The 24,839-nt window shown below is 40.0% G+C and overlaps 1 protein-coding gene across 1 annotated transcript in view; it reads left to right on the top strand.

Annotated features, from left to right (window-relative positions):
* The window catches only part of LOC104142796 (prune homolog 2 with BCH domain), a 132,136-nt gene that overhangs the window by 62,662 nt on the left and 44,635 nt on the right, over positions 1–24,839 (top strand). The window lies entirely within an intron of this gene.

Here is a 24,839-nt window from a genome sequence, read left to right as displayed (position 1 = left end):
CCATTTAAAGGTATACCACACTCTATATATGCACACACACATGCACATATATAAATATATGTATACACACACGTATATATGTATGTGAGGAATATGAGAGCCATGAGAAATGGCTGAGTGCCATGACATTTTTGCTACATGAAGAATGAATTATGCTCACTCCATTTTGTCTTTACCCATTTTCTTTATTTTTATGCAATTTTGTTCCTATTTCTGTCTGTGAGGGTTGCATCTAGATTCCTCGCTCAGATCTTTCTTGATAAATAAATTTCTAACTGTCTGAAATTCAAGTTTGTTCTGAGAAGGCATCTTGCCAAAGTTTGTTTTAAAGAAATGGAGAGATGCTGGAATTCTTGCTGTTGTAACTGTATCAGCTGGGAGTGTCATTTCTCTCTCAATCTTGACTAATGTAGCTACTCCAGCAGAAGCACTACAATTGACTCAGTTACACTTGGCAGCAAAATCCCTTTCCAGGATGGCTTATTCAGTGCATGAATTGGCTTAATCTTTGCTGGCTAAAAAACCTACTGACAATGCAGGTGGCAGAGCTGAAACAAGTGCTTTCAGGAGCATGTAATTTTGTCCATGGGATATCCTAGAGGTAAGGTACAGCCCAGTTTCCATTGAGGGAAAGTATTATTTTGAACAGTCGAGTAGCAATACTGTTAGACCAGAGACATAGTTAAGATAGATATTTGGTAAATATCATCCAAGATTCTATTTGGACAAAGCAGGTTGTACATCAAGATAATATGATATGTGGAATTAACTGCATCATTTGACAGATCAGATAAAACTAGAGACAAAAAAAATCTCATGCAGACACAGAAGATATCTCGTATTAGATCTCAGTCTTATTTAATAGTGTTTCATAATCACAGTAAGTACAGTTGAAGCTCTTTTATAAAAGTTTAACAGCAAACTTGTTCAGTTAAAATAGGCAAATGCAAAGTTTAAGCAAAAAAGCTCATATTGGGTTAGAAGAGAGGAGCTTTGTTTTGTGTTTTGTTGAAGAATAAATTGTATTAATTATGCAGTATCTGTATAATGCTGTTTTTCTTGGTGGTTTTAAAGATACCCCACTGATAATAACTTTAGAGGAGAGAGGGAAAAAAGGGGGGGGGGGGGAAGAGATCTCTTGACCTAGTGGAAAAGTTTAGTTATTTGGAATGTTAAATGCAATTATATTGACATATGGTAATAATGTGATAAAGCGTAAGGGTTAAAGGTTGAAGGGACCATGGCTTGGCAATTAGCAATGTAAATGAAATATTAATTATCCAACACGCTGAGAAATTGATGAACTGTATAATAAATCTGAGCCCAAGTCACTACTGAGATGAGACATTTCAGACATAAATATATTTACAAGGATCCTGGACAGTGTTTTGAGTTCTCTGATGAAATATCTTGCTATAAGGAAATATTTTATCCATTAATTTATGTGAATCACAGAATCACAGAATCGTTTAGGTTGGAAGGGACCTCTGGAGATCATCTAGTCCAACCTCCCTGCTCAAGCAGGGTCCTCTAGAGCATATTTCCCAGGATCACATCCAGACGGGATTTGAATATCTCCAGGGAAGGAGACTCCACAACCTCTCTGGGCAACCTGTTCCAATGCTCTGTCACCCTCACAGTGAAGAAGTTTTTCCTCAGGTTCAGATGGAACTTCCTGTGGTTCAGTTTCTGCCCATTGCCTCTTGTCCTGTCCCTGGGCACCACGGAGAAGAGGCTGGCCTCATCCTCTTGACACTCCCCCTTCAGATACTTGTACACGTTGATGAGATCCCCTCTCAATCTTCTCTTCTCCAGGCTGAACAGGCCCAGCTCTTGCAGTCTTTCTTCATAGGAGAGATGCTCCAGCCCTCTAATCATGTTGGTAGCCCTCCGCTGGACTCTCTCCAGGAGCTCCATGTCTCTCTTGTACTGGGGAGCCCAGCACTGGACACAGGACTCCAGGTGGGGCCTCCCCAGGGCTGAGTAGAGGGGCAGGATCACCTCCCTCGACCTGCTGGCAACACTCTGCCTCATGCAGCCCAGGATACCCTTGGCCTTCTTGGCCCCAAGGGCACACTGCTGGCTCATGTTTAACTTGTTGTCCACCAGGACTCCCAGGTCCTTCTCTGCAGAGCTGCTCTCCAGCAGGTCAGCCCCCAGCCTGTCCTGGGGCATGGGGTTATTCCTCCCCAGGTGCAGGACCTTGCACTTGCCTTGGTTGGACTTCAGGAGGTTCCCCTCTGCCCAGCTCTCCAGCCTGTCCAGGTCCCTCTGAATGGCAGCACAGTCTTCTGGTGTGTTAGCACCAGAGTAAATACAGAGTAAAAATGGAAGAAATATGAAAGACACTGAAGCTCATCCTGTCTGGAAAGGTATCTGATTAAAAGTATTGGTGTCTCAATTTTGCCAGTGTAAATTGTCTCCAATGACTTATATAACTCATTTGATGCCATTTTTCATCTTATGAGATATAATTAAAATCAGAATCTGACTCAGTAAGTGGAGAGCCAAGTATTCAATGTTATAAGTTCCACATATACATAAAAGAGGGTAACTTTTAATAAGCGCACAGGATGCAGACTTGTTTGAGAGAATATGCAGAATGTGTTTACTCAGTATTTATAAGTTTCATGAAGATTAGGACTGAGTGTTGTCAGACATTATTACAGTTGACTGTACTTGTATGTCTCTTAGAATAATGCTCAGTACCAATAAAACTAAGGCTAAATTTATTAACATGATTATGGCAGTGGTAGCTTACTTCCTGTTCATCAAATACTTCTATGATTAGGCTTAGGATGAGTTCCCATAAAAGCTCAAAACAAATAGTACATAATTTATTCAGAAAAAACAATTGAGAAGTGCACATAAACTGAGACACACAAATGAGAACTAGTTTTCTTTTCAGTGAGACAAAGGAATATTAAGTTAAAGTAATTGGTGGAAAGAGGTATTTGGTTTGTGGTCAAAATTGTTAAAGATCTATCTTTTAAAGGCTACCAGCTTATTGTGGCCATAGCAAAAGCTGCACTACATTTTCTGCTCCAGCTTTCCATCCATTTGTCCCTGTTAAAATTTTGTATTATGTTTTATTTTTCACAGATTTCCCACTGTGGAATGTACAAATTCCTTACTATCAAGACAAAACATTTGACTGGATATATATTAATGACATAAACTCTAAGGAAGTACCACGTCTCATGTAATTTTCATGCTGGTTCTGTGAAATATTATTCTTATGGAGCATTATGAATCCTGAAAGATCCCATAAATCATTATGAATTGAGTGAAAAAACCTTAATATTCACTCAATCTCCCCCTCTATGAGTATCTAATGCACATAATTCTCACTTCACCCATCAGTTTCAAGCAAGAAATGCAGCATTTGTTCAGCAGCACAAGAAAATGTGCACTGTTCAGAAAGAGTTTAAAAAAAAACCCATATACACTATACTGCATAGATAGTATTTTTCTATTGGATGTAGTATGCTATATTTGTATATTCTTCTGTACTATACTGAAAATACAATAAACATTCAAGGAAACCTCTAAAGAGGTCCCCCCCCCATTTATTTTATAGAAAACTATTCAGTGAGTAAGCTTGCAGGGTATATGTATTGAAGTGGTGATTGCTTTTCATTCAGTCTAGGCTTCTGTCAGATACTTATCTTCCCATTTTTTGGGAATCTTTCCAGTCTTATGGTTAGACTGGAAGTTCTTTGGATCAGCAGGGTATAAGGGGTGAAGGATGTGCTGGAGATTGTATGGGAAGCCTGTAGCAGTGGCAAGGATTAAATCCAGTCCTCTGAGTTTTTAAATAGCACTTTGAACTCCAAGAATGTTGGAAGACTTTTTTTGAGTAATTGAGGTAGCTGAGTACTGTATGTGTCCTAAGAAATAGGTTGCAAAACAGCTTTATTTGCAAGAAATGCTTGGTTTCTGCTGTGGCTGTGTCACAGCATGGCTGTACTCCACAACCTAAATTGTGGGAACTTAGGAGGAAGCACCTCAGCCCGCATACTGATTATGAAGACAGCTGCAAGTGCTGTGTTGAGCAGAGCTCAGTGAAAAATGAGAACATAACTACTAAAGTATTCTAAATTTGTGATGAAAATGCTATGAAAAAAATATTTAATAACTCTTAAGTTATCATTTTTTGTATAAAGTGTCTCTTATTTAATTGGCTTTGAATGTCTCTGTGCATCTACGTGGCTTTAAGTTCTATCACTATTACCCTGCTTTTAGATCAGTGATATCAGTTGGCCTTGGAGTTTTAGGCCTTAAACTCCAAAGTATATAATAATACTTAGTTTTTACCTAAACTCTTTAAATTAAAAAATGACCACAAATGAATTAATACCTTCTCTTGCTTATCTTTCCCTTTAGAATATTCCCATTTTACTCTTAACACCACTGAGCCAAATAAACTTGTTGACCCACAGCTTCTTTGTTCTTTTTGAATAAATAAAAAGTGTTCTCCTGAATTACAGTAGTTGTGAAATCTTAATTTCCTAAGTACTTACTGATTGACTGTATTGGATCAATTTGAACTGAAATATGTAAGCAGTGTATGTGTACATTTATGTGCTTGCAGGTATACTATTTTCATAATGTATATATGCACATGTATACACTGAGTTATGATATATTGTATATGGTGTGAAATACATATACATATATGCACTATATGCAGTTTTCAAAGGACCCCCACCTAATATTCCTGGAAGTTGTTTCTTGATTTTTTTACTTAGGGCATGGTTCAAGTTATTGCTGCCCTTGTATAATTACACTTGTTTAAACAAATTAATTTTCACAAGCAGGTTGAAACTGTAAACAAAAACCTTGACCTCAAGTCTGAGTTTTGCATTTAGTAATTTTTTAGGTATTCTCTTCAAATACTTAGCTTTCAGTTTCTCACTGTTCTTTAAAAAGCTTTGCAAGTTTTAAAAGAAAGCTTTATGGAAAAAGATTGGACTGGAAAGATCCTAGGTGAGACAAAGAAAAAATAAGGCATTGTGAAACTTGTTGCATACTAACATGAAGGTACACATACACTGCAGTCAAATTAAAGAAACTGTCCTTTTCATGGCACCCAATAAAATTATACAATATTGTGAGGTATGAATAAGCTGTGAAAGCTGAGATCCAAGTGGTTTCTCAGAGTTCCAAAAACCAAACACCACTATCAGACAAATAACTTTTTTCCTGTAGATTTGGAAAGTGTTCAGTTAAAACCCATCAAAGATGTTCAATGGCATATTCATAGGCGTGAGGTCCCCATGTAAGATATGAGGTCCACCTGTAGATGGGAAAATTCAGTCTTGAATTGACTCATCTTGTTTTTCTGACTAGGGTGCTCTATCACTGCTTGTTCTCAAAGAATTAACTTGCCTACCAACAGAACTGGCTCTTTGCAGTATGATGCTAGTGTTTTCAGAATTAGTAAGTCTCAGACATGAGGTAGTTTTGTCTATTCTTTGATGGTTTATAAGGATCAGCTGTGGGTTTTGCAGTCTAACCTGCTCGGTGCGTTTATTTCAGGCCCTATTCATATGTAGCTGGTAACAGATACAAATGATGTATATTTTATTTGATCACATTTAGATTGTACTTCCCAGCTGCTTTCCTCTTGTCAGCTGCAAGGCCAGAACTAGACCTGACCATAACTCTAGAGCAGTTCTCTTGGCTAAAATGGGGAAGACAAAAGGTCTTTGAGACAGCATGTGTCTTGGGAAAAACAATTTTTGTTGTTACCTTTTTAGTATTTCTTCTGGCAGGACAACCTCCACTGGCATGGAGTGGATGTGAAAAAACAGAACAAACCAAAGAGTAGGGGTAGTGGTGGTGAGGTGTTAAAAGGACAAGGTAGAGAAGAAGGTGGCTCTCTGTGTACAACTCCATGAACTTTGAGCCACTCCATGATTTAAAAAAAAAATAAAGTTTCTTCTTTTAATGAGTTACCCGATTACTTGAGACAGCTAAGTGCTTGTCTGACTGCAGAGATTAGCAAGTACAGAGGTGGAGTGTGAATTTACAGAGCCTGGCTGTAGTTGAAGCTTACTGTAGGCTAATTCGCCATGAGAACATTACGTACAGCAAAGCAAAGACAATTATACAGACTTCACCCTAAACTGTTATTTACAAATTTATACCATGCATAGCTTGAGAATCAGGAAGAAAGCTGGGCAAACAGCTGTCTACATGTGTGCAAGGTCTAAAAACTCTTTCAATAAAATTATAAAATTTTCCTCTCTGTTTATAATTGACTTCCTTTCCTAGTTATTGTCTCAATTTTTATCTAAAAAAATTCATGTTTAGTAAAGTACAGTTCAATTCTGAACATGACTCAATGGAAAAAGCATGGCAGGGTTCTAGTTTCACGTTTCTTCCTGATTTCAGATCTACTCTATCAGGTCCTACATTCAAAAAAAAAAAATCAGGAAAAAAAAAACATGCTCTTTATTTTTATATCTGGCAACTCTTCTAGCTCAGTTCAAACTTCAGAAGCCTGTCAGGATCTTTCCCAGCTGATGCTTCTCCACCAGGAATAAGATACTTCTGCAGGCCACGTTATGCCTTCGTGATACTTATGCTGCTCTATTATGTTTCAGAGTCTTAAACAGGTGTAACTACATGGAACTGAACAAATAATCATATGTCAGTTTGAGACATAAAATACCTTATAATCCAGGCAGCTGTTTTGAAGCACAGCTGAGGGAGTAGGAAGAGAGAAGAATCAGAAAACTTATATTTGCCAATAAAGTCAAAAGATGCACAGTAATTAGTTTAGTTTTAAGGATCCTTGTCATTTGCAGTGCTGTGGGAGTTGGTAGTGTCTTACACACATGCAAACACACACAATGTGAATAAGGCAGCATTTATGTGTCGGTTGAACCAAATGATCATAAATGAATTGAGGGATGTCTCCTGGGATTGGACATAAAGGTCTTGTAAACTGAAAATTTTATAAACAAACAGCTGTTGGGAAAATACCATTATGCTGTAATAGCTGCTATTAAAATCCATTAGCAATCTTGATGGCCTGTTTGAATTTAATGCATCATTTACTCTGACAGCATTTCTCTCCAAAGATTTTTTGTAAAATATATGTAAATTATGAAAGACAGTAGTAGGCTGGGAGATTAACACTGATTGCCTATTTTACTTGTATGTGCCAATCAAGCTTTGAAGACTGCTGTATATCCTCCAGTTTAAACATCAGTGGTCAAACATTAATCTGAACAGCTGCAAGCTTTCTCCATCACGGTAGGACAAACGTACAGCTCTGCAGAGAAGAAGTATTTCCAGGTTAAAACCTGTGTTTGAGGCAACAAAACAAATCCCCTGTGTTTCTTAAAAGTTTGTGCACTCTCCTAATTGATGCCAAACTGTCATTCTCCTCCTGCTCACAGATCTGAATCGCACCCAGGGTACCAGCTACCTTAGGGGTGGGGATGGGCTGTAGCTCCTGCTGCTGCCAAAATGAGTCAGACTTCTAATGAGATTTTTGAAAAATCTTTATCCCGAGAAGTATCTGACATCTCTCTTCTTTTAAGAACGGTATATCTAAACTGTCCCTTCAGAAACAGGTATGAAAACCCATATGAAATGAGATGTATGTGTGTCTGTGGATGCACGTAGAGGTACGCAGATCTTATTCACGGATGCTCCAAGAGCGCCATCTGGTGGATGAGCACGTGTAAAAGACTAAAGCTTAATTGAGCAATCAGATTTTAAACATGTGAGAATCAAGTCTTCCTGTCTGCACCCCCTTTTTTTGTAATGCTCGTACACTGATTGTATAACACTTGATATTGTATCTACTTTATTTCCCATTTCTTCTTGTACCTTGTGTTTTTCAATGTTTTAGTCTATGAACTCAAAGTACATTAACAGGGAGTTCATTACAAGTATTATTCCAGTACTGACTCATGTGTCCATTTTATGGAGACCCCTCCCCTTCTACCTGTCCCTGCTTTCTTTTTCTTATCTTCTTTCTCCCCTGTGATATCTGCGTGCAGCTTTTTGCTAAAAGGAGTGACAGAGGATGCTGTGTCTTTTGCTATTTCCTCTTTTTACTCCCTCCTCTCCTACTGACAGAAGTACAGTAGTGGAGGTAAATCATGTCTTGTATATAAGAACATTGCTTTGCCCAAGTATAGCGTATACAGCAGAGCCATGGTTAGTTCCTAAGACAGAGATACAGAAGACAGTAGATGATGGCTTTAGGGTAAATAGAGGTAAGTAGGTGGTTATGTGTCTTTCAAGCTCTAGATCTTTCTGTCAGATTTTCTTCTGCAGATTTGGGGTTTAAAAAATTTTTCTTGGTGAGGATTATGATAAATTTTATCATCAGAAGAGCTTTAGGTCTATGTTACCACTGTTTTGTGTCAGTGGAGTTGCAAGAGGCTAAAACTAGGGTAATAGAGTAGTTGTGCCATTTAGCATACATGTGCAAGTTGTTAAAAGAGCTTTTACTTTACAGCTTGCCATCTACTGCATGTTTGCTGTGACATAGTTTGCATTCTGCTTATGTGCCTCTTTTTAGCACAGAAATAGACTGTTTTGCACAGTGTAGTAGAGGTAAAGTCCTTGTCTCATTCCATATGGATCTTTTCATGGTGTGAAAGAAAGCAGGATGCTTTTTACAGCCCCATCTTCTAGCTTTCTTGTGTTTACATTTTTAGTAATGTTTTCAGAAAATAAATGAGGTTGTGAATGTAAAGATATCAAATTTCACAGAAGTTAAAGTGAGAGCATTCTAAAAATGAGGCAGTAGGGTAGAAAGCCTTAACTATGGGCCTAATTCAAGAAGGTGCTCATGCACATTTTTTTTACTTCCAAAGATGACTTCAGTTCTGTGAATTCAGTAAGACATTAATGTTTTAAGTAAATTTTATTTGTAAGAAGAATATTAGCAATCTGACTCACCTATCTTCATTTACTTAAATGTTCAAACAACGCAAATTCAATGTTTGAAGGATTGTATTCAAAACCCTAGTTTTGAAACCTCAAATTTGAAGCAGGCTACAGTGAAGTCAATAGATCTGTAGCAGCAGAAAATATGGTAAGTAACCTGCTTGCTTTGTTAAATGAAACTTTGCTTTGGTGTTGATAACTATTTGTGTCTTTTCTCACTGCATCAGAAAGATGCTTCAGTGAGAATGCATGACTGCACTATAAGCACTCATGAAGTAGAGGGGAAATTAATGTTTTTAAGGCATTACAGCTATGCATGGCATGCCTGTGGTTAACACAAACATGCAATGTTAATTTGCTATATATTTATTGGGTTTATTGTTAATTTTTCATTTGTTATTTATTGAGTTTATGTTTAAATATTTTTATTTACTTTATTAATAGTTTCACTGTACAGTTTGTCTGTCCCTTATATTCAGGTAACTAAGCCTTAGAAGTAGACAGATAAGACTTGGCTCAAAACCCAAGTGCTTGGAAGAAAGCCATAATGGCAGCTTGAGAGTTACTTGTGCTAGCTGAAGTCACGAGTACACAGGGTGGCCTTGTCAGCAGCCAATAAAGCCAGTTTTAGATTTGTTTTAAGCTGCAGTGACAGTACTGACCCAACAAGGTCAGCAACACTAGTTTCTGGAAACTAACCAGCTGGGTTGCTGAACATGCTAGAAAATAATGATTCTGCATGCCACTCTTCATGTTATTTTAGGACTTTTAGCACTTTTTTTATTTGCTTACCCTAACAAAATCCCTGTATTATTGTTCTTTAGCAAAAGAAACAAGTGATTTTTTTAAAAAAAGCACTCATAGACCTACTTCCTTCTAAACATTGAGGATTGCATATAAGCATCAAGTGGAATTAGAACAAGATTACAAGCGTATTCCTGCTGCTTTGGTCCCTGAGGGAAACTGGTTGTTAAACTAGATTTACATGTTGGTGTCAGCAGAGTGGTGGTCCTGTGCCTTAGCGTGGTTAACTCTGAGTTGGACTCTGGGTACTGTCTTGCCTTGCATCTCAGTTGTCACTTCTACCCATCCACAGTGAGAGGAAAGCATACTTTTCTGAAGCATACAGCTGAATAAAGTGTACGTGCTGGAGAATTGGGCCCTGTGTGTCAGTAGCCACCCAAAATCTGTCTGTGAGACAAGAAGTCTCACACAGCTTGTATTTTATTCTCAGAAACTTGAACCATCTCAGTGGTAAAACCTGCTGTCTTGGCTACTGTAAATGTAAGAGACAAGGGTGCCGCTGCTGAGCTTCTGCCCAGTGTAACCAAGTGCGAGTGCATGTCCTCAGACAGGCATCTGTAGAGAACTTTGTCTTATCCTGTTTTTGCTTGTGTTGGTAATGACTCTCTTATCTCTTCTGAAGGAACTGATTGTTTAACAAATGAGTTGCTAAAGGCATCTCACTTGCATAATCGTAAGTGCTTATTAGAATCCTTAGGAAAACTTAAGTGAATTACAAGAAACTGAATTGGTACTCTTATTTGTAAGCCAGCTGGGATTTTTTGGTGGCAAAGTTCAGTGTACAGGATTGATGGTCTCTGTCCAGGTCCTAGTTCTATCTAGAACCAGGCAGTGCAGATGAGGCTAAAGGCAGTTCCACTGAAAACACATTGATCCCTCTTTGTTTCAGTGTGTCTTGGAGCAAGATCTTCAACTTCCTTAGCCAAAAGGTGAAGACCTGAATGAGCAAGGAAAACAAACTACTCTTCTGTCTGTAGCTGTTTTCCAGATCAGGGCTATTCCATGTTAACAAGGCAACATGGGCATTTTGCGGTTCAGCAAGGTGCCAGTAAATAAGCATTTAGTGCAAAACTGACTTAAATTAATTTACAACACATTTCTAAAATTTGTGCTTACTTAGCAGAGAACTTGGTGTCGACTCCCAGGAAGTTGTTAACCTGGATGCCTGAGAAATACTGTGAAGAATGTCAGTGTAGGGAGCTGATCAGGCAAATACTTACATGGGCATTATTGGCTTGTGCCAAAATCCTTTGAAGTCAGCGAGAAGCTTTCCATTAACTTCTAGTTCTTTGGAGTCTGAATTGGCCTGTTCGCTCAGGCTTGCAGAATGAACACCTAATGGCAACAATTACTGTTTGTATTATTTAATACCCAGATCCCCACAACAAATGCAGAGCCATCAATCCACGCAACCTAAAGGAAAACATTTGGAATGGATAAAAGGATAAAAGTAGAATAAAGACTTAGGTACAATCAAAGAGCATTTTGCTGCAAAGGGAAGCTGTATTTGCAAGTAGAGAGATTTGAGGCAATATGAAAAAACTACAAAATATTAAAACTAAATTCTTAAAATGGCATCAGTAGTTCTTGCTGAGGATTCAATTTGCAACAGAAAGGAGAATGAGAAATTGGGAATAAGAACACAGAGCTCATGACTGGTAAGAGGGGAAATAAAGAATAAAATAAGCCAAGAATTTGTAGCACTAGAGGAAGAAAACTTGTAGGAGAAAATAGGACTTTGGAGCCAAAGTTGAATGGAAGGACAGTTTTTGAGAACAATGATTTGAAGTCAAAAGAAGACCAAGAGAGGGAGCAAAAAGTTCCTTGAGAAGGGCAGATAAAGAGGTAGCTAGAAGAAAATGCAGGCTTCACCAATTACTAAAACTTCATGAAACAAAGCAAAACTGACACGTTAACAACTTAAAATCCGTTAAAAACATTGGGCCTGAATACTCCACAAGTACTTCATTTGATTTATTATCAGCCGATCATTTTCAAAACAGGATTTTTAATGGAGAAAACAGATTTGGATCTTGCATGAACCTGGATGAGGGGGCCTGTATCAATGAGACTGGTGCCGTTTTTTATTCTAGTTCAATTATCTTGCTAAATCATTTGCCCATCTATGTAAATAGAGTGAAATAGCTTTAATGATTAAATAACTATGATTTGTTCCTGTACTTAGATCATGAAATGCTTTACATTAATTAGCAAAGTAAATGTGATGAATTCATGAAAAGATCAGTAAGTTGGGATTTAAGGTTGTCATTTAACCTTTAAACAACTTGAAAGTAAAAAAACTTTAAGGGATTATAAATTGCTATAAGTTTTGGTAACTGAACCAGAAAAACAAAAAGCGTGAATACATTGTTAGCTTTGAGTGCATCTGCATGGCTGCATTGATGTGTAAGAAACATTCAGATTGAACAAAAATATTTCCCAGCAGTGGTTTGTTTTTTTTTTTTGGTGACTAACTAATCATTTCACGTTAAATACCATTCCCTTCTAGAAGGAATTAATTCTGAGAGATAATGTTATCCCAGGAAGCATTTTCTTAATTTCCTTCTCTTTCTTTTGATTGCTTTGGCTCCATACTTTCCAGTCCCATCTAAAAGATTTCTGTTCTTTTTACAGTCCATCCTAGCCTAAAAACCATTGGTGTTTTGTTATTAAGTACAGTTAGATAAAATGATTTGTTGGGTGTGCCATATCGGAATTGTAGGCTTCCTTCTACTTCGTATATACAAATCAGTTTTCTCCCTTTGGTGTAGTTGTGTTAGGGAAAGAGGAAGCTTGCAGGTAGACTGAAATTCTACTAGGCCATATCCCAGGAATATAAGATAGGGACATTTGCTGGCTACTGTCTTGGGAGCTGAAGCTGAAATAGGAAGTCTGACAGCCCTTTTCTCTCCTTTATCAAAGAGCACTAGGGGACAGGTTTGGCTTCTATTGTATAGAAAATAGAATTAATGCCTTCAGGACTAACTCAGCTACGTTATTTCGAAGTATGTTCTTGGTTCAAGAGCTGATGATTTATTAGCTTGAGTGAAAGTAGTTTTCAAAGATTAGGAGAAAGTTATCTTCTGTGACAGACAGAGAGGGTATGTGTGATATATATATATGTGATAGAAATGGTATAAATTGCATATCCTTTTTTCTGACCATGTGCATATGATAGTATCCACTTACGATATTGCTAGCTATTCTTGCTATTGTGTTTTTACAGTAGATCTAGTCCTGCTGTCTCCAAACAAAAAAAGTAACTCTCTGAAAGTAAGAGAGAGAATGCAGCTCCATCCCGCTATAGTAACAATAATGTGTGAGACATAGCACTTTTTGCCAGACAAAACTGTAAGTTTAGGGGAAAATGGCAATTGAATATTGTTGTCATTTTTATGATGAAGCAAGTCTTCATTTCCAATTTAAGCTGCAAACATTAAAAATGCCTATAAGAATAGCTCAGCAGTTTTAAACCATCCTGGTTCATGGATTTGCAGTGGTTAAATCAATAGTTAATGAGGTTCGTTGTATAATTTGAGCTTCTAGTTTGTTTATGCTAGACCAACTTTATCCATACTCCAAACAAATTATCTCTTATAATCATCAGCCTGAAGATAAATCTCTAAATGTTTTTCTGATGATAATGCTGTGGTTGGCAGGTGTTAGAAGTGCCTCCCAGGAACAAAGATTGAAGATGGGCTTGTTCTCACAAATCCTTCAGGCGAGGTTGTTTAGCTTTCTATCCTGTCATCTGCAAAGGAGCCTTGTATGGTGCCCTGCTAATGAAATCTAATAGGCAAAGATCATATATCTTTATAAAGAAAAATGCAAAATTGGTGAGTGATAAATGTGCTCCATGGGGTTCAATGGACGATGCTCAGTGATAAAATCCGTGTTTAAACAGTGTTTCAAACTGCTGGGCATATCTCTTTCTGCCTTAACTACTTTTTATAACAATTATCATTACCAGTGATGTGATTAGATAAATATAAAAATAGTTGAATGTGCATGCAAACTTGTCTACATAATTAAAAAAATAGGTGGGGACTTTTAAGTGGGTAATTCTTTTTCAGTTTTCATAATGTAATGAATAAGATAGCTCACATAAAAGACTCTAAAATGCTGAATTTAAATATGAAAACTCTATTGACGAATAATAGAAGCATACTAGCTAGTGTGAAGATTTAGGTAGATTCTGGATTCAGACAGCTGTAAATCAAAACTATCTTTGTCAAATGCCAAAATTTCAAAAACAGTGGAATGGAAACAAAGTATTCAGGTATGAGTTTGCAGATAGAACTTCTAAAGAATGCAAGTCAGTCCCTTTAAGAAATTGCTAATCTGAAGTTAGAAGGAATTAAATAAACCAGATATTGTTGAATCACTGCTGTTTTTGGAGAAGTTGCCAGTTCATTTGCTATAGTTATACTGCTGAGCTAAGAGACAGTTCAATAAATCAACTCAGGCTTGGTGGATTCTACAAACCATTGCAATGAGCGCATGGAACAACAACGCCTTATCAAAATGACTCCTACCCTTCTGGTTTATTGTGTTCTTTGAATGTATGTGCAGGGAGCTGGCTGAGTGCAGCCTCCCATGAGTCACCAACAAGAAGCTGTGAGTCCACACAGACACCAGGGAGCGTTTTGAACCTGTTGTATTTCTGGGACTAGGCTTTTAGAAAGAATCTGGAAAGTTAGTTATGCACCTCAATAGTCAGGGGTTGTCTTGCTTATGGGTAAGAATTGGTGTTCTTTTAGGGGGAGGTAGAATACCATTTGTAATTTTAGGTAGTGATTGCTGCAAAAGGCAGGTATTCATCCACTGAGGGGATGCATGTTCCAAACCAAGTTGGACATTATCACAGAATCACAGAACGGTTGAGGTTGGAAGGGACCTCTGGAGATCATCTAGTCCAACCTCCCTGCTCAAGCAGGGTCACCTAGAGCACATTGCCCAGGATCACGTCCAGACGGGTTTTGAATATCTCCAGGGAAGGAGACTCCACAACCTCTCTGGGCAACCTGTTCCAATGCTCTGTCACCCTCACAGTGAAGAAGTTTCTCTTCATGTTCAGATGGACCTTCCTGTGTTTCAGTTCATGCCCGTTGCCTCTTGTCCTGTCCCTGGGCACCACGGAGAAGAGACTGGCCCCATCCTCTTGACACCCTCCCTTCAGATACTTGTATGCATTGAGCAGATCCCCCCTCAGTCTTCTCTTCTCCAGGCTGAACAGGCCCAGCTCCCTCAGCCTTTCCTCATAGGAGAGATGCTCCAGTCCCCTCATCATCTTCATAGTCCTCCACTGGACTCTCTCCAGGAGCTCCATGTCTCTCTTGTACTGGGGAGCCCAGCAGTGGACACAGGACTCCAGGTGGGGCCTCCCCAGGGCTGAGTAGAGGGGCAGGATCACCTCCCTCGACCTGCTGGCAACACTCTGCCTAATGCAGCCCAGGATACCCTTGGCCTTCTTGGCCCCAAGGGCACACTGCTGGCTCATGGTCAACTTGTTGTCCACCAGGACTCCCAGGTCCTTCTCTGCAGAGCTGCTCTCCAGCAGGTCAGCCCCCAGCCTGTCCTGGGGCATGGGGTTATTCCTCCCCAGGTGCAGGACCTTGCACTTGCCTTGGTTGGACTTCAGGAGGTTCCTCTCTGCCCAGCTCTCCAGCCTGTCCAGGTCCCTCTGAATGGCAGCACAGTCTTCTGGTGTGTTAGCCTCTCCCCCCAGTTTAGTATCATCAGCAAACTTGCTGAGGGTGCACTCTGTCCCTTCCTCCAGGTCATTGATGAATATATTGAACAAATCTGGACCCAGGACTGACCCCTGGGGGACACCGCTCGCCACAGGCCTCCAACTTGACTCTGCGCCGTTCACCACAACCCTCTGAGCTCGGCCATCCAGCCAGTTCTCAATCCACCTCACTGTCCACTCATCTAGCCCACACTTCCTGAGCTTGCCTAGGAGGATGTGATGGGAGACAGTGTCAAAAGCCTTGCTGAAGTCCAGGGAGACAACATCCACTGCTCTCCCCTCATCTCCCCAGCCAGTCATTCCATCATAGAAGGCTATCAGATTGGTCAAGCATGATTTCCCTTTGGTGAATCCATGCTGACTACTCCTGATCACCTTCTTGTCCTCCACATGCTTAGTGATGACCTCCAGGAGGAGCTGTTCCATCACCTTCCCAGGGATGGAGGTGAGGCTGACAGGCCTGTAGTTCCCTGGCTCCTCCTTCTTGCCCTTTTTGAAGACTGGGGTGACCTTGGCTTTCTTCCAGTCCTCAGGCACCTCTCCTGATCTCCAGGACAATTATGATATGCTTTTGATATATGCAGACATTGTATCCCAGCTGCTAAATTCAAAGCTGGCTGGTTGTCTCAGCTAGCTCCAAAAATGTGTGTGAAATAACATAGCTGAAGTTTGGCTGTTTACCTGAGTAACTTTCTTTTGGAATTTTTTTAATGAATTGAGAATTTCCAGTCTTTCTTGGAAGTCCTGTACTGTGCTAAACACATATCAAACACAGGCATCTTGATAAGTTCTAGTTAAGCACAAACCAAAATGGTAAGTGTGAATTTGAATACAGAGAATTTGCACTTGCATCAAGTGTGGGTAAAACCTGTTGTAGCGGGTGAACAGCGGAAGACTGGCGAGGAGACAGGAGCACGCTGACTGATCAATCAGTCCAGCTGCCAAAACACTTGGTGTGCAGAACCCATGAGGAGCAGCGGGTCGCGACCCTTAGATGTGTGCCACACAGGTGCCAATCTGGACTTGCATACTCCTAAAGAATTACTGCTTCCCTTGTTATCTGATGGTGCGTGCGCAGTACCCCATATTGTAGCCTCTTAGTTCGCCTTAAACCCAGACCCCCCCCCCGAGCCTCACCACAGGCCGATGCTCTGCGGTGCCTGGGACAGCCCGGTCACTTCCCCACAAGGTTCCCGGGGTTCCCCTTGCGGTTTGGGGATTTCAAGGTAATAAACATCTAATAACCTTGCTCCAGGGGGTGTCTTTACCCCTGCGTATTCCAAGTGTCAGTTACCGCTGTTAACAGCTGTTTAGCTGAGATCTCCATTCATAAACTGTGGATCGTTGTTAAGACATGCAAACGGAAAATGTACTGGTGCTGTAGAAAAGACAGTCCACTGTGAAGCTGTCCAAACATACTTTCATTAAACAAAGCATGATAATTTATCTTATTATAGCTGAATTCTTTCATCTTTGCTATATTTTTTGGAGTTATTCTGCCTTTAATGGAAATGATGGATCCTGTAAAAACACAACCGTCGCCTGTAGTAAGGGGGTGAGGTCAATGTTAAACAGAAATTCATCACGTTATAGGTAGTGCTTCAGAATGCTATACTTCCTGCTTAAGTTTCTTATTAATTTAAGCTCAGGATGCCTGATGTCAAACATACTGTGTAATAGGGGCCTGTACAGAACATGATTGAACAAGCTCTCAGACGCTCATTCTCCTGCTCTTTGGTTTCTCATTTCTCTTTTTTTGGGCAGCAGCTTTAACAGGAAAGGGACAGAAATCGAAAGCAGAACTAGCTGTTACTTTTGCTCTTCTTTATGAGATCAGTAAATGTGGGAACAGCAGAGCTGCTATTTGTTAGATTGAAATGTACACCAGAAAAAAAAACTTTCCTCACAAGAATGGTGAATTTTGTACAGAGTGATTTCAGCAGTGGTGTTGATACAAAAAAGAACTAAAATAGTGAATATACTCTTTTATGATTCTGATGTAGTCTGATAAACACCTATACTGTTTATACTTTTTTCCCACTTTTAGTGACCTTACCTGAAAACTTTTATAAAAAATGGATCGTCTTTCTTGTTTTTTTGCTTTTTTTTCCTTCAGGAGGGGGCTTCTAGTAATTAGCAGAATTTACAACAAATGGCGCACAGACTGTTAGCTCTGCATGTATGCTATAACATTGGTGTTTACCCTATTATATTGCAATTTAAGTACGTCATAAAGTTTTATCAGTGATCACATAGAAAGAAACTGGAATACAAAAGTACTGACCATGAAATATTAAGAGGATACAGTGAAAAGCAGTGTGTATCGCCTTCTGGATCGTGATAATTGCTTTGATTGTGGAAATTGTAATGGGATACAGTGATAGTCCTCATTTATATTTTGTGATGGCTGGATATTTTTAGCAAATGAGTTATCAGCCAAAAGGCTGCCTATGAATAATGAATCCCAAGCTGTACTGACAATTTCCTTGAGCCAAAATGATGGAGCACCTCTGACAAAAGCCATATTGTGCTCTCCATGTGAGAAGTGTGAAGAACAAAAGAGACAGTTTGTTCTTAATTTGGTCAGGTTAATATTGACACAGTTAACTCAGAGGAATCAGAAGTATGTGTAATGTACATTTACAGTGATCACTTGGGTAATTTACTGTTGGCTGTCATGAATCAGAAAGTGTTACTAGAGAGAGAGAAATTACAAATTCTCTTTGAGCATTTCTCAGAGATTTTACTGCTTTTACACACTCGTTGTGTTCATAGTCATGTTAACTGTTTGGTTAAAAGCAAAATTCCTATAAGAAAATCAAGTTTCAGAGAAAGAAGCTTCATTTCTGCCAACAATATGCAGCCTACACAAAATTTGTATTGCCTTTCACAATAGAAATGCATAATAACTGAATAAATAATATTCAAAAATGTTCAGAAGTCTGTGGTTTTTTTAAGCAATAATTTACCTGGATAATACAACAAAAAGCTGTCATTTTGGAATATTCAACCTATTGTTATGTTGTAGTACTGTATAAACTTTCTATATATATTAGATGAAACAAATGCACAAATTTATTGCAAATGCTAAGTTGCTAAATTTTTCCAGTATCCATATTGCTGATAACTATATTGCTAGTGCATTTGCAAAATATATTTACAGTTAGATTCTATTTATTTCAAATATATTCCATATCAAGTATACTTACTGCCCATTCTTTTTTTTTATAGGCTATTTAGAGGGCATTATAACAACTAATAATGCTTATACATGCTGTTTACTTGCTGTGCACTGTGCAAATATTAATTTTTAAGCCAACACAAACTAAAATAAACTAAGGGAAAATAGTAAAAAAAGAATAGCTGACTGACCTTTGTCATGGTTTGGCTGTATCTCAGTGTATTTCTTACTACACTATTTCATCAACAGCATATTTTACAGTGCTTGCAATTAATTTGGGATATAGCAGCTTAACTGTTGGAATGATTAGCATTTTTCCATTTCTGAAGGAAATTTTTTATTTTCTGTTAGCATTTACAATACTTGCAGCATTCTGGTTGTTTACTTAGGTTTAGCAGATCTGTGGAAGAACCCATATGTCTACCCTATCTTTTAATATATAGTCTTTGCTAATTTATAAGAGTTTCTTGTTTATGAAAGTCTTTATTTGTTTGAATGCTTGTGAAAGTGGTGTCTGAATTATGTAGTTGGTATTAGTTAAAAGAGTAAACTTTATGGATGTCTGAGGGTTTTTTCAGCTAAACTAAATTTTAAAAAATATTAATTACTTTGACAAAATTACCTTTGCTTATTTAAAAAATTAATAAATAATTTAATGCTTTGATTAATAGTTAGAGTCATGGTGCTATAAGACACGTAATTTGATCTTGCTTTTATTCAGTAGCTTAGTTAACAGCATTTTCCAGCAAATTTACTCTTTGGCCTATTCTTTTAATGAACTTTGTTTATCATGCATTTCATTTGTGGATGTGCTTAATGAAGTAGCTATTGATGAGAAAAAATTATTGTTAATTATTAAAATGACTATATGCAAGAAAATTTAATAACTTAAGTTCTCATGTACTTGAATGTTAGTTGTTTAGTAACAGTAATGTGAGGAGCTTGTATCTTCTTCCTAATGCCACAAAACAAATGGAGTCTTGGGTTTTACACTTCTGCTGAATAATGACTTTTTTGGCAGGAAGTTATCTCATTGACATGCTGTGCGGTAAAGTAATAAATTGGATGTGACCAGAATTGTTTTGCTTGACTTGGCTTATATTTTGACGTGCCTTAATGACTTTCTCAGTATTACCGTTGATTTGATGTCACAATAAAATATCCCTTGCCTTCATAGGTTTTTAAATTCTTTAAATCCTAAATGACTTGCATGTTTCCTTTAAACACATTTTCCTTCAATGTGATGCATGGTGCTAGCACATCTAAACCCCTTCCCATGTTGCTCTGAGAGATCTCTCATCAGTTGATAACAAGGTTGGCTACCTTGCCACGTTTTGCTAATTGCTGTCTGCGGGTTGTCAGTCTCAGCACTTGTTCTAGCATCCACAGTCTGTGATTTTGAACAGCGTCAGGCAAAGCCATCTCCTCTCTCTGAGCATATGAACAAGAGGGTTGTTTTAGTGCCTTGTGGCATGAAATTGTTGCTATATAGTTTGACCTGTTTTATGAAGAGGCATTTTGGATATATCCGTGTAGATTTGTGCTTATTAATATTGGTATGTCATGCACGTTAGACATTTTACATACACACAGTGCTCTCGGATTGCATAAATGAAGGTGATGGTCTTTGTTCTGAATAGAGCTGGATGCTGAAAAGTTCATGAACACAAGTAACATTGCTTCTGTTGCCACTATTGTAGTTATTGTGAGCCTAACAACTGAAGTCAGATATTTTCAAAATAATTTCCTAATCTTAAATCACAAATTAAGGATTTACATATGTCCACTTTAAGACTTCCTTTGTCCTGCCAGGCATGAAGATTAATATGAACAAGAATGATTTTCACGTAGTAGTCTAACTTCTGAGGTAACATCAATATCCTGTAGAAAAAAAGTTTGACAAAAATGCAAAAAACAACTTTGTTTACTTTTGTGAATGAGAAAAAGCAAATATGTAAATGTATAATTTTAGGCATTTTGTGTTCTCATAAATAATTTGACTGTTGACTGTCATAAATTATTAATTCAGAATCTTTTAAAGGTAACAGATTTTAAATAGCATAAATCAAACATTTAGAATGTTTGTGTTCATGCTAGAGCCTTGCCAGCAGTCTGCATAGTTTTCAGATACCACTTGAAATTGAGATGAAACAAAGATTCACTTTCGCATCAATTCCACATCTGAATGCATATGATCTTTTATCTACAAATACTCCCAAGCTTGTATGACTGTGTTTAACTTTTTAAATTCTGATTTCAGTCAAACTAATTTAAAGCTCAAGGAAATGCATTAATACTTTATATGATTTCAAATCACGTGAACCCTGTAAAACTTTCAGGGCTGTACATAGCTCCACAATTGCAGCCCCATTGTTCCATCACATCTTTTGTGTTGAGTGAAAGTTGTGGCTCTAGCCATTGTTTTCTCAAGTCAAAGTTAAATACCATGTAATATTTAATCTCATTTAATGCTGTTTAGGACTGTTAATATCTCTAAATACATGCCCTTGAGATCTTGGCTAGAAATACAGAAATAGTCCCATTCAACTGAGCATCTTGTTTGTCCACAAGAGAAAAAGAACATGTAGAACAGTACAGATCTCCTTGTATATCTTGCACCCAATGGAGAGGGACTGGTAGCATGCTCTGTGTTATCTTTGTGCTTTTCTCAGTCATCAACCTGCTGAGAACCCAAGAAGAGATAATGGACAGTGTGTACAATAGTAAGATCGAGAACATGGAAGAAATACAGAGAACCTCAGGTAGCCAGATCAGGTAACGATGTAGGCAGTAGAGACCCATTAGTGTTTCACAGAATCGCAGAATGGTTGAGGTTGGAAGGGACCTCTGGAGATCATCTAGTCCAACCCCCCTGCTCAAGCAGGGTCACCTAGAGCACATTGCCCAGGATCGCGTCCAGACGGGTTTTGAATATCTCCAGGGAAGGAGACTCCACAACCTCTCTGGGCAACCTGTGCCAGTGCCCAGTCACCCTCACAGGAAAGAAGTTTTTCTTCATGTTCAGATGGACCTTCCTGTGTTTCAGTTCATGCCCGTTGCCTCTTGTCCTGTCCCTGGGCACCACTGAGAAGAGACTGGCCCCATCCTCTGGACACCCTCCCTTCAGATACTTGTATGCATTGAGCAGATCCCCCCTCAGTCTTCTCTTCTCCAGGCTGAACAGGCCCAGCTCCCTCAGCCTTTCCTCATAGGAGAGATGCTCCAGTCCCCTCATCATCTTCATAGTCCTCCACTGGACTCTCTCCAGGAGCTCCATGTCTCTCTTGTACTGGGGAGCCCAGCACTGGACACAGGACTCCAGGTGGGGCCTCCCCAGGGCTGAGTAGAGGGGCAGGATCACCTCCCTCGACCTGCTGGCAACACTCTGCCTCATGCAGCCCAGGATACCCTTGGCCTTCTTGGCCCCAAGGGCACACTGCTGGCTCATGGTCAACTTGTTGTCCACCAGGACTCCCAGGTCCTTCTCTGCAGAGCTGCTCTCCAGCAGGTCAGCCCCCAGCCTGTCCTGGGGCATGGGGTTATTCCTCCCCAGGTGCAGGACCCTGCACTTGCCTTGGTTGAACTGCAGGAGGTTCCTCTCTGCCCAACTCTCCAGCCTGTCCAGGTCCCTCTGAATGGCAGCACAGTCTTCTGGTGTCTCAGCCACTCCTCCCAGTTTAGTATCATCAGCAAACTTGCTGAGGGTGCACTCTGTCCCTTCATCCAGGTCATTGATGAATACATTGAACAAGACTGGACCCAGGACTGACCCCTGGGGGACACCACTAGCCACAGGCCTCCAACTAGACTCTGCGCCACTGACCACAACCCTCTGAGCCCTGCCATCCAGCCAGGTCTCAATCCACCTCACCGTCCACTCCTCCAGCCCACACTTCCTGAGTTTACCTATGAGGATGTGATGGGAGACAGTGTCAAAAGCCTTGCTGAAGTCCAGGGAGACAACATCCACTGCTCTCCCCTCATCTCCCCAGCCAGTCATTCCATCATAGAAGGCTGTCAGGTTGGTCAAGCATGATTTCCCTTTGGTGACTCCATGCTGACTACTCCTGATCACCTTCTTGTCCTCCACATGCTTAGAGATGACCTCCAGGAGGAGCTGTTCCATCACCTTCCCAGGGATGGAGGTGAGGCTGACAGGCCTGTAGTTCCCTGGCTCCTCCTTCTTGCCCTTTTTGAAGGCTGGAGTGACCTTGGCTTTCTTCCAGTCCTCAGGCACCTCTCCTGTTCTCCAGGACCTTTCCAAGATGATGGAGAGTGGCCTAGCAATAATATCCACCAGCTCCCTCAGCACTCGTGAGTGCATCCCATCAGGGCCCATGGACTTGGGGGTGTCAAGTTTGTCTAAATGATCTCTAACCCGATCCTCCTCGACCAAGGGAGAGTCTTCCTTTCTCCAGACTTCCTCTCTTGTCCCCAGGGTCTGGAATTCCTGAGGACTGGCCTTAGCAGTGAAGACTGAAGCAAAGAAGGCATTCAATAACTCTGCCTTCTCTATATCCTTTGTCACCAGGGCACCCGCCCCATTCAGCAGCGGGCCCACGTTTTCCCTAGTCTTCCTTTTGCTATTGATGTATTTGAAGAAGCCCTTCTTGTTGTCCTTGACATCCCTTGCCAGATTTAATTCCAAATAGGCCTTAGCCTTCCTTGTCGCTTCCCTGCATACTCTGACAATGTCCCTATATTCCTCCCAAGTGGCCTGTCCCCTTTTCCACATTCTGTATGCTTCCTTCTTCTGTTTGAGTTTTGCCAGGAGTTCCTTGCTCATCCATGCAGGTCTCCTGCCCGCTTTGCTTGAATTCTTATTCAGTGATGCACTGCTCTTGAGCCTGGAGGAGGTGATGCTTGAATATTAACCAGCTCTCTTGGAGAGCTGGTTTAAATTAACATGGTCCAGTGTGAAGCTCTTCAGTCCAACTGCTCCAACAGGGTTTTATATTTGACAACTTCCCCACTTAAGCCGCAACCTAGTGGGTCAACTACTGCTGTATCATTTTTCCAGTGTTTCTCTTGACTGTATGATGTAAGTTAGCAGAGAACAGGACACACTGCAAATTAAGCTTTCTGTGCCTTCAGACTCTTTACCATGGCCATTTTAGTTCTTTATTTCCTGCTCTGACTGGTAGAACAGACCTTTGATTGTATGGCATTTGGTGCCACACACTTGCTGTGTTAACCACTCCCCACCACCAAGTGGCTGCTAGCATATGAATGTTGCATCTTGTTCTATTCTGTTCCTCATCTTGTTCTGAGACAGCTTTAGTGGTTCTTGTCCTTAATTCCTAGAAATATGCCTCCAGTTGCCCTGCATGCATATAGTGACTATCCAGTTGGCAGTGCTTTTAGCAGGGATTTTCCCTTCCTATGTGGGCAAGTTAAGAGGTTCTGCTTCAAAATACCACAGGGAGTAGGATTATCTGCACTTCCCAACCTACCGCTTTGTGAATGCCAAATGATGATTGGTACGAGGACAGAAATTCCCTCACTCACTGTCACTTTCATTAGGCTTCCAGTTCATTTAGATGATTTTAACATAAATTTTCTAATTCCTGATACAAGTTGATACAAGTGACCACAAGACGGGCAAGAGAGGGTCGGATACCAGTGGAGAGAGACACTCAGAGTTTATGAGGGGGTTAAACAGGGTAGATTTAATGAAGGACTTGCACTCCAAGCTGCACGAGGAGCCCCAGGAACTGCGCGGTGGGGCCGCGGATGGGAGGCTGCTGGATGCACAGGTTGAATGCACAGGTCGGACACCCAGGTGGGACTCCACTTGTTGTATCCTAAGGGCCCCTTACATCTACTCGAACTCTCTCCTTATCTCAGCTGTGCTAACCTTGGGTAGCTACCGGCCGGGAAGCACCTAGACATTGCTGATAAAAGGGAATATGCATGTCTGGCCCTGATGGGAATCTGGTCAGTGTGTAGAGAGCATGCTCTGGGGCTGCTACCACGTACTCTGCCAGCCACTGACTCCTCGCCAGGTCTTCCACAGGTGTGCTCACTACACTAGCTAAGTGCAATATAAAGCTAAAACATCATTTAGCTTTAAGGCTGGGACATTTTTTAGAATTACCATTTATTTACATTGTGGACAGCTGTAAAACACTTTGCAGACTAGATCCTTGCTTGGACCACATCCTTTCCTTTGACCACCCGTTC

Source organism: Struthio camelus, chromosome W, assembly GCF_040807025.1.
Source record: "Struthio camelus isolate bStrCam1 chromosome W, bStrCam1.hap1, whole genome shotgun sequence".
Classification (NCBI taxonomy): Eukaryota; Metazoa; Chordata; class Aves; order Struthioniformes; family Struthionidae; genus Struthio; species Struthio camelus.
Note: the sequence above shows the minus strand (reverse complement) of the source record. Positions and strands in the feature narration are given on the sequence as shown.